The sequence below is a fragment of the Haliotis rufescens genome, unplaced genomic scaffold (genome assembly GCF_023055435.1).
Source record: "Haliotis rufescens isolate VD_foot unplaced genomic scaffold, xgHalRufe1.0.p SCAF_5, whole genome shotgun sequence".
NCBI classification, from domain to species: Eukaryota; Metazoa; Mollusca; class Gastropoda; order Lepetellida; family Haliotidae; genus Haliotis; species Haliotis rufescens.
Window position 1 is genome coordinate 49261231 of NW_025964223.1, and position 6676 is coordinate 49267906.

Consider the following 6676-nt stretch of genomic DNA (forward strand, 5'->3'; position numbering starts at 1 on the left):
TCCTTTCGCTATCTCGAAAGGCATTCAAAGTGCCTGTGGAGAAGTTACCAATGTTACACGTCTTCGTTCTGGTTCCATCCTTGTGGAATGTGCACGGAGACAACAATCTGTCAATCTGCTGGGTCTACAGCAGTTTGTTAACACCCAGGTTGTTGTTTCGGTGCACAGGACACTAAATTCAAGTAGAGGCATTGTCAGGGACCGCGCACGCTGTCTTTCTGACATGGCAGAAGAAGAGATTGCTGCTGAATTGAAACATCAAGGGGTCACTGCTGTTAAGCGGTTCAGTAGAAAATCAGAAGATGGAAAATTTATCCCAACTAACACGTATCTTTTTACTTTTTGTCTTGCTAAAATACCAAATTCTATTAAAGCCGGTTACTTTAACATCGGAGTGGAGGTTTATGTTCCAAATCCTCTCCGGTGTTACAAGTGTCAACAGTTTGGACACGGGGCAAAAACTTGCACTCGCAAGGCCAGATGCTTCCGTTGCAGTGGAATTCATGAAAGGTTCCGAGTGCACAGATGATGTCAAGTGTGCCAACTGCGATGGGGAGCATGTGGCCTCATCCAAATCATGTCCAGTGTTCGTATCAGAATCACAGATCTTAAAACTGAAGCACACGCAAAATATTTCTTATTCTGCTGCCAAACAATTGGTACAACTTCCATCAAAATCACCCGCAAATATCACTTATTCAGCTGCAGTCTCTTCTCCGCCGCCAGTTCTCAAAATTACTACAGCCTCTACATCCTGCCAGACTTTGATCTCTTGGGTAAAAGATGACCAGTTTACCATCGATGATGCACAGACATCTCAATCTATGAAGTCTACTTCAGCTTCCCAGACAGACCATTTAACATCAGCACCTCAGCTTCTGCAAACTCAGAAAACGGTACCTCCATCAGAACCCAGCCATGTGAAAGTCACCAAAAACATTCAGGGCGAAGCCCATCTGACTAAAACAGAAAAAAAAGAAGTTAAAAAAGATAAGGGCTCTCCAGCACTTGGATTTGCCTTCTCTTGCTGACACCACAGTAGAGGTTCATAATCCATTTGAGCCTCTAGCGATGGAGGTCAGTCCCTCACTCCCGGTTCGTGGGAGTGGACCTCCCTCTCACTCAAGAACTCCAGTTGAGCCTCCATGAATGGCTCCAATACTCTTATTCAGTGGAATTGCAGGGGACTAAAGAATAATTTTAATGATTTACAGTTATTGATACAGGATTTTAAACCATCAGCATTTTGTTTACAAGAAACGTATTTTAAAGATAATGATCAAATCAACTTGAGGCAATATGATGCATATAACTTCTTTTCTCCTCCAGGACCTAGGGCTACTGGAGGATCGTCAGTGTTGGTGAGGCAGGGTGTCATACATAGCCCTGTTCCACTTAATACTCCACTTCAAGCTGTTGCAGTCCGTTTAAGCCTCAACATTGTTTTCACATTGTGTTCGCTTTATGTACCTCCATCTTCTACTCTTCACCAAACTGATCTTCAGGCACTCTATGACCAGCTCCCCAAGCCCTGTATCATTATGGGCGATTTGAATGGGCATAATCCACTTTGGGGTAGTGCTGACACGAACAGTAAAGGTAAGCTATTAGAAGATTTCATTTCGAACAACGATTTATGCATCTTTAATGATAACTCTAAAACTTATTTACATCCTGGAACAGGCACTTATTCTTCTCTTGATTTATCACTTACCAACTCCGATCTGTTGAATGAATTCGAATGGTCAGTCCACGACGACCTTTGTGGAAGTGACCATTTCCCGACTATTCTTCAAACAATAATTCCAACTGATGTTCCTCCATCATCACGATGGAACTTCACAAAGGCTAACTGGCCTTTGTTCAAATTACTTTGTACGAGCAAATTACATACTGGTCTTTTTGTTGATGTTCCTGATTCTATTACGGTGTTCACTGATGAACTGTACAAAATAGCTGATGATTGTATTCCAAAGTCCTCTGTAAATCCACACATCCGTAAACCATGGTTTAACAATGACTGCAGGCAAGCTAGGAAGGCACGGAAAAAGGCTGAGCGTTATTTCCGTCGCCATCCGATGGTCCATAATTTGAATCATTTTAAAATTTCAAATGCTAAAGCCAGGCGTACTTTTAAACATAATAAACGCCAATCTTGGCGTGATTATGTTTCAAAAATAAATTCACGAACGCCCATGTCTAAGGTATGGAATATGATACAGAAAATTAAAGGTAAGGGTTCGAAATCTAGCGTCCACCATCTTAAGAATGGGGATGACCTATTAACTAACAAATCGGATATTGCAAATAAACTTGGTGAAACGTTAGCAAAACATTCTTCCTCCTCGAACTATGTACCTAGATTCCAAATATACCAAAAACAGCAGGAAAAGAAAACTATTAATTTTAAATCAGATAATGGGGAAGATTATAATGAAGTATTTTCAATCCATGAGCTTCATACTGCTCTTGATCAGGCTCACGATACTGCTACAGGAGCTGATGGTATACACTATCAACTCCTGAAGCATTTACCAGAACCGTGTCTAGAAACCCTTCTGTTAATTTTTGATGATATCTGGACTTCAGGTGAGTTTCCTTCTTCCTGGCGTGATGCCATAGTTGTACCCATACCAAAACCTGGACGGGATCACACTGATCCATCAAATTATAGACCCATTTCACTGACCAGCTGCGTTTGCAAAACCATGGAACGTATGGTCAACAATAGATTAACATGGTACTTGGAATCTAATAATTTACTTACAAATATTCAGTGTGGTTTTAGAAAGAATCGAAGTACTGTTGACCATTTAGTTCGGTTAGAGTCATTTGTAAAAAATGCAATAATTAATAACCAGCATGCAGTGTCTATCTTTTTCGACTTGGAAAAGGCGTATGACACTACCTGGAAACACGGGATTTTAAAAGATTTACATGATTTTGGATTGAGAGGCCGTTTGCCTCAATTCATATCCGGATTTTTAACTGACAGACGATTTCAAGTCCGCGTGGGCTCAACCCTGTCTGATCATTATCATCAGGATCAGGGTGTCCCACAGGGCAGTATTTTGTCTGTTACACTATTTAGTATTAAGATAAATAGTCTCTCTAAGGTTTTAAATGACTCCATTGATGGATCTTTATTCGTGGATGATTTTAACATATCATGTCGTGGTAAAAACATGCATACTATCGAAAGACAATTACAATTATGTCTAAATAAGATAAATAAATGGTGCTTAGAAAATGGTTTTAAATTTTCAAAATCCAAAACAAATTGTATCCACTTTTGTAGGAAATACAAACCCCATAAAGACCCTGATTTAATTTTAGATAGCACTCCGATTAAAGTAGTAAAAGAGGCTAAGTTCTTGGGTCTTATTTTTGACCACCATTTAACGTTTTTACCTCACATAAAATATTTGAAAAATAAATGCCTGAAGGCCCTCGATCTCCTAAAAGTTGTTTCAAATTCCAAGTGGGGAGGGGATCAGAAAACCCTCCTTCAACTGTACAGAGCACTTATTCGCTCTAAACTTGATTATGGCTCCATCATCTATGGTGGAGCCTGCAAAAGTAATCTTAAACTTTTGGACTCTATCCACCATCAAGGTCTGAGACTCTGTCTTGGCTCTTTCCGAACTTCTCCTATTGACAGTCTGTACGTTGAGGCTGATGAACCATCCCTCAAACAACGCCGAATTAAATTATCCTTACAATATGTCACTAAATTACGCTCTAATAACTCGAATCCAGCTTATGACTGTGTTTTTCACCCCCTTTATGAAAATCTCTATAATAAAAAATCATCGGTTCTCCCCCCACTTGGCATAAGACTTCAATCTGATATTTCTGCCGCTAAAATTAATCTTGATGCTATAGCCCCCATGCAGCTTTTGTCTTCTCCACCTTGGCAGTTGGTAAAGCCAGAGGTGGATCTGACATTAACTAAATTAAAGAAATCGGAAACAAATCAACTTATTTATCAACAAAAATATAATGAATTAAGAAACACATATAATACTTACAAATCTATATTTACTGACGGATCCAAGGATAGTGGCGCTGTTGCTAGCGCCACTGTCATTGGATCCAGGACTATCTCCTCCAGATTACCCGATAATAGTTCTATTTTCACAGCTGAGGCCAATGCCATTTTAACAGCTTTACAATATATCAGTAAACAGTCAAAATATCAGAAGTTTATCCTATTTTCCGATTCTCTTTCTTGCCTGCAGGCTATCCATAACATCTCATGTCAACATCCACTTTTAATCAAAATTATTGAATTATTTAATGAACTTGCTACTGGCCAATACGACATCGTCTTTTGTTGGTTGCCAAGTCATGTGGGCATCAAAGGCAACTCAATGGCTGATGCTGCTGCTAAAGCAGCACTCAACAAATCTGTGACATCACTTATGATCCCATAGACTGATTTTAAACCTGTAATCAGATCTTATATTTGTGATCTTATGCAAAAGAAGTGGGACTCCCAAGTCGGTATCAATAAATTACATGTAATTAAACCAAATATTGGTTACACCTACTTGGGCTGTCAGTCCAGATTTGAAGAGGTCATTATGCGACGAGTCGTATTGGCCATAGCAGGTATACACACGAATATATTTTAAAAAGCGAGGATCCTCCATTTTGTATCCCTTGTGATGAGAGAATCACGGTCAAGCATGTTCTGCTTGACTGTATTGATTTTTCCATCACAAGGGATAAATATTTAAGTGCAACTTCAATAATGGATCTTTTTAATAATGTTTCGTCTCATTTAATAATTAACTTTTTAAAAGAAATTGAACTGATAAATAAATTTTGATGTACATAATTGTTTCTTAATTTGATAGTGTCTAATTGTGAACTGAGATTGTTAATGGCTGTGCCCTTGACGGGGGTTAAAGTACTGTAAAATTATTGTCCCCCTGAGAGGGCATAGTAAGTCCATATCATTCGACGTCTGTTATTCCTATCATAGTTTTAATCGTAGAATATATGTTCTTTTAAATACAGCTACATTCCCTAATCGTCGCCAACAGCTGAAGGGATGATGTAAATCCTGCTGGGGTCCATGCAGGTAGCAAAGGTACTGTAAGTCCCCATGGTCCCCAGTATGGTGATCTACCTTCAGTTGCTGGCGATCAATAGCCCATTTTATAATGTATTGTCCTGTTTAGTGATGTATTTTTATGGTTCCCTGCTAGTTTTACATACTAATCTGTGATAAGTCTAGTTATTTTACTGTCCCTTGTCGACAGGTTTTTATGGTTTACATGTATTTATTATATATAACTTTTGAAAGTCACGATATGGCTGAAATATTGCCGATGTGACTTAAAATCTTAACTCACTCACTCACTACTGGCCAATATGACATCGTCTTTTGTTGGTTACCAAGTCATGTTGGTATCATTGGTAACACATTGACCGATGCTGCTGCTAAAGCAGCGCTCAACAAATCTGTGACACCACTTCTGATCCCATACACTGATTTTAAACCCATGATTCGATCTTACATCCGAGATCTTATGCAACAGACTGTGTTGATTTTTCCATCACAAGGGATAAATATTTCAATGTAAAAACAATTAAGGACCTTTTTAATGATGTTAATTCTCGTTTAATACTATGTTTTTTAAAGGAATAGAACTTGTTCATAAATTTTGATGTGTTCAATGTATTGTTTTTAAAATTGGTAGTGCGAAATTCATAACTTAGATTGTTAGTGGCTGTACCCTTGAGGGGGGTTGAAGTAGCGTAAAATTATTGTCCCCCTAAGAGGGTATGTAAGTCCCAAATCATTCGAAGTATTTTTCTGCACACTAGGCTTTTAAACGTAGTATCTTCGTTATTTTAATCTAAGGCTTAACTGGTACACTGTCGCCAGTAACTGAAGGGATGATATAAATCCTGCCCGGGTCCATGCAGGAAGCAAAAGTACTGTAAGTCCCCATGGTCCCCAGTATGGTGATCTCCCTTCAGTTGCTGACGATTTCTTGCCCATTTTTAAATTGTGGTGTTCATTAATGCTTACTGCCTTTTAATATTCTCAACTAGTTTTAAATCAAGTCTGTGATATTCTAGTTATTCTACTGTCCTTCGTTGACAGCTTTTTATTCAGTTTAAATATATGTATCATAAATGTATCATAAATGTAATTTCTCGTCACGATATGGCTGAAATATTGCCCATGTGACGTTAAATAATAACTCACTCACTCACTCTCCCAGCCTAGTGCATGCAGCTCAGTTCTAATTGTCTCCTTACAGACACACACAGTTCCTCTATCAATCATATCCAGTCTTAAGTCTTCTAAACTCCTTCGTTTGTTTCTAGAAACAAGAAAACCAAGCCGCCTCCTGTTTCGACTGTCAATTTTCTGGGCCTACCTGCGCCTCTCTTGTGCTCAATGCCATCTCCACTTTCAACATTTTTCAAAACACGATAAACAGTGGACAAAGGGATGCCTGTTCTACTTGAAATCACTTTAGCTGATCTGATGTCCTGTTATAATACTCTAAAATCAACCTCCTCTTCTCTAAATCATTCATGCTGAGCATCACTGAAAATGACGTCTGCTAGCAAGTAAACAAAGAGGGATAACTCTTGACAAACAAATGAAATATGATTAACTGAGTTGTCTCTCTTGAATGAAACCAAGCAC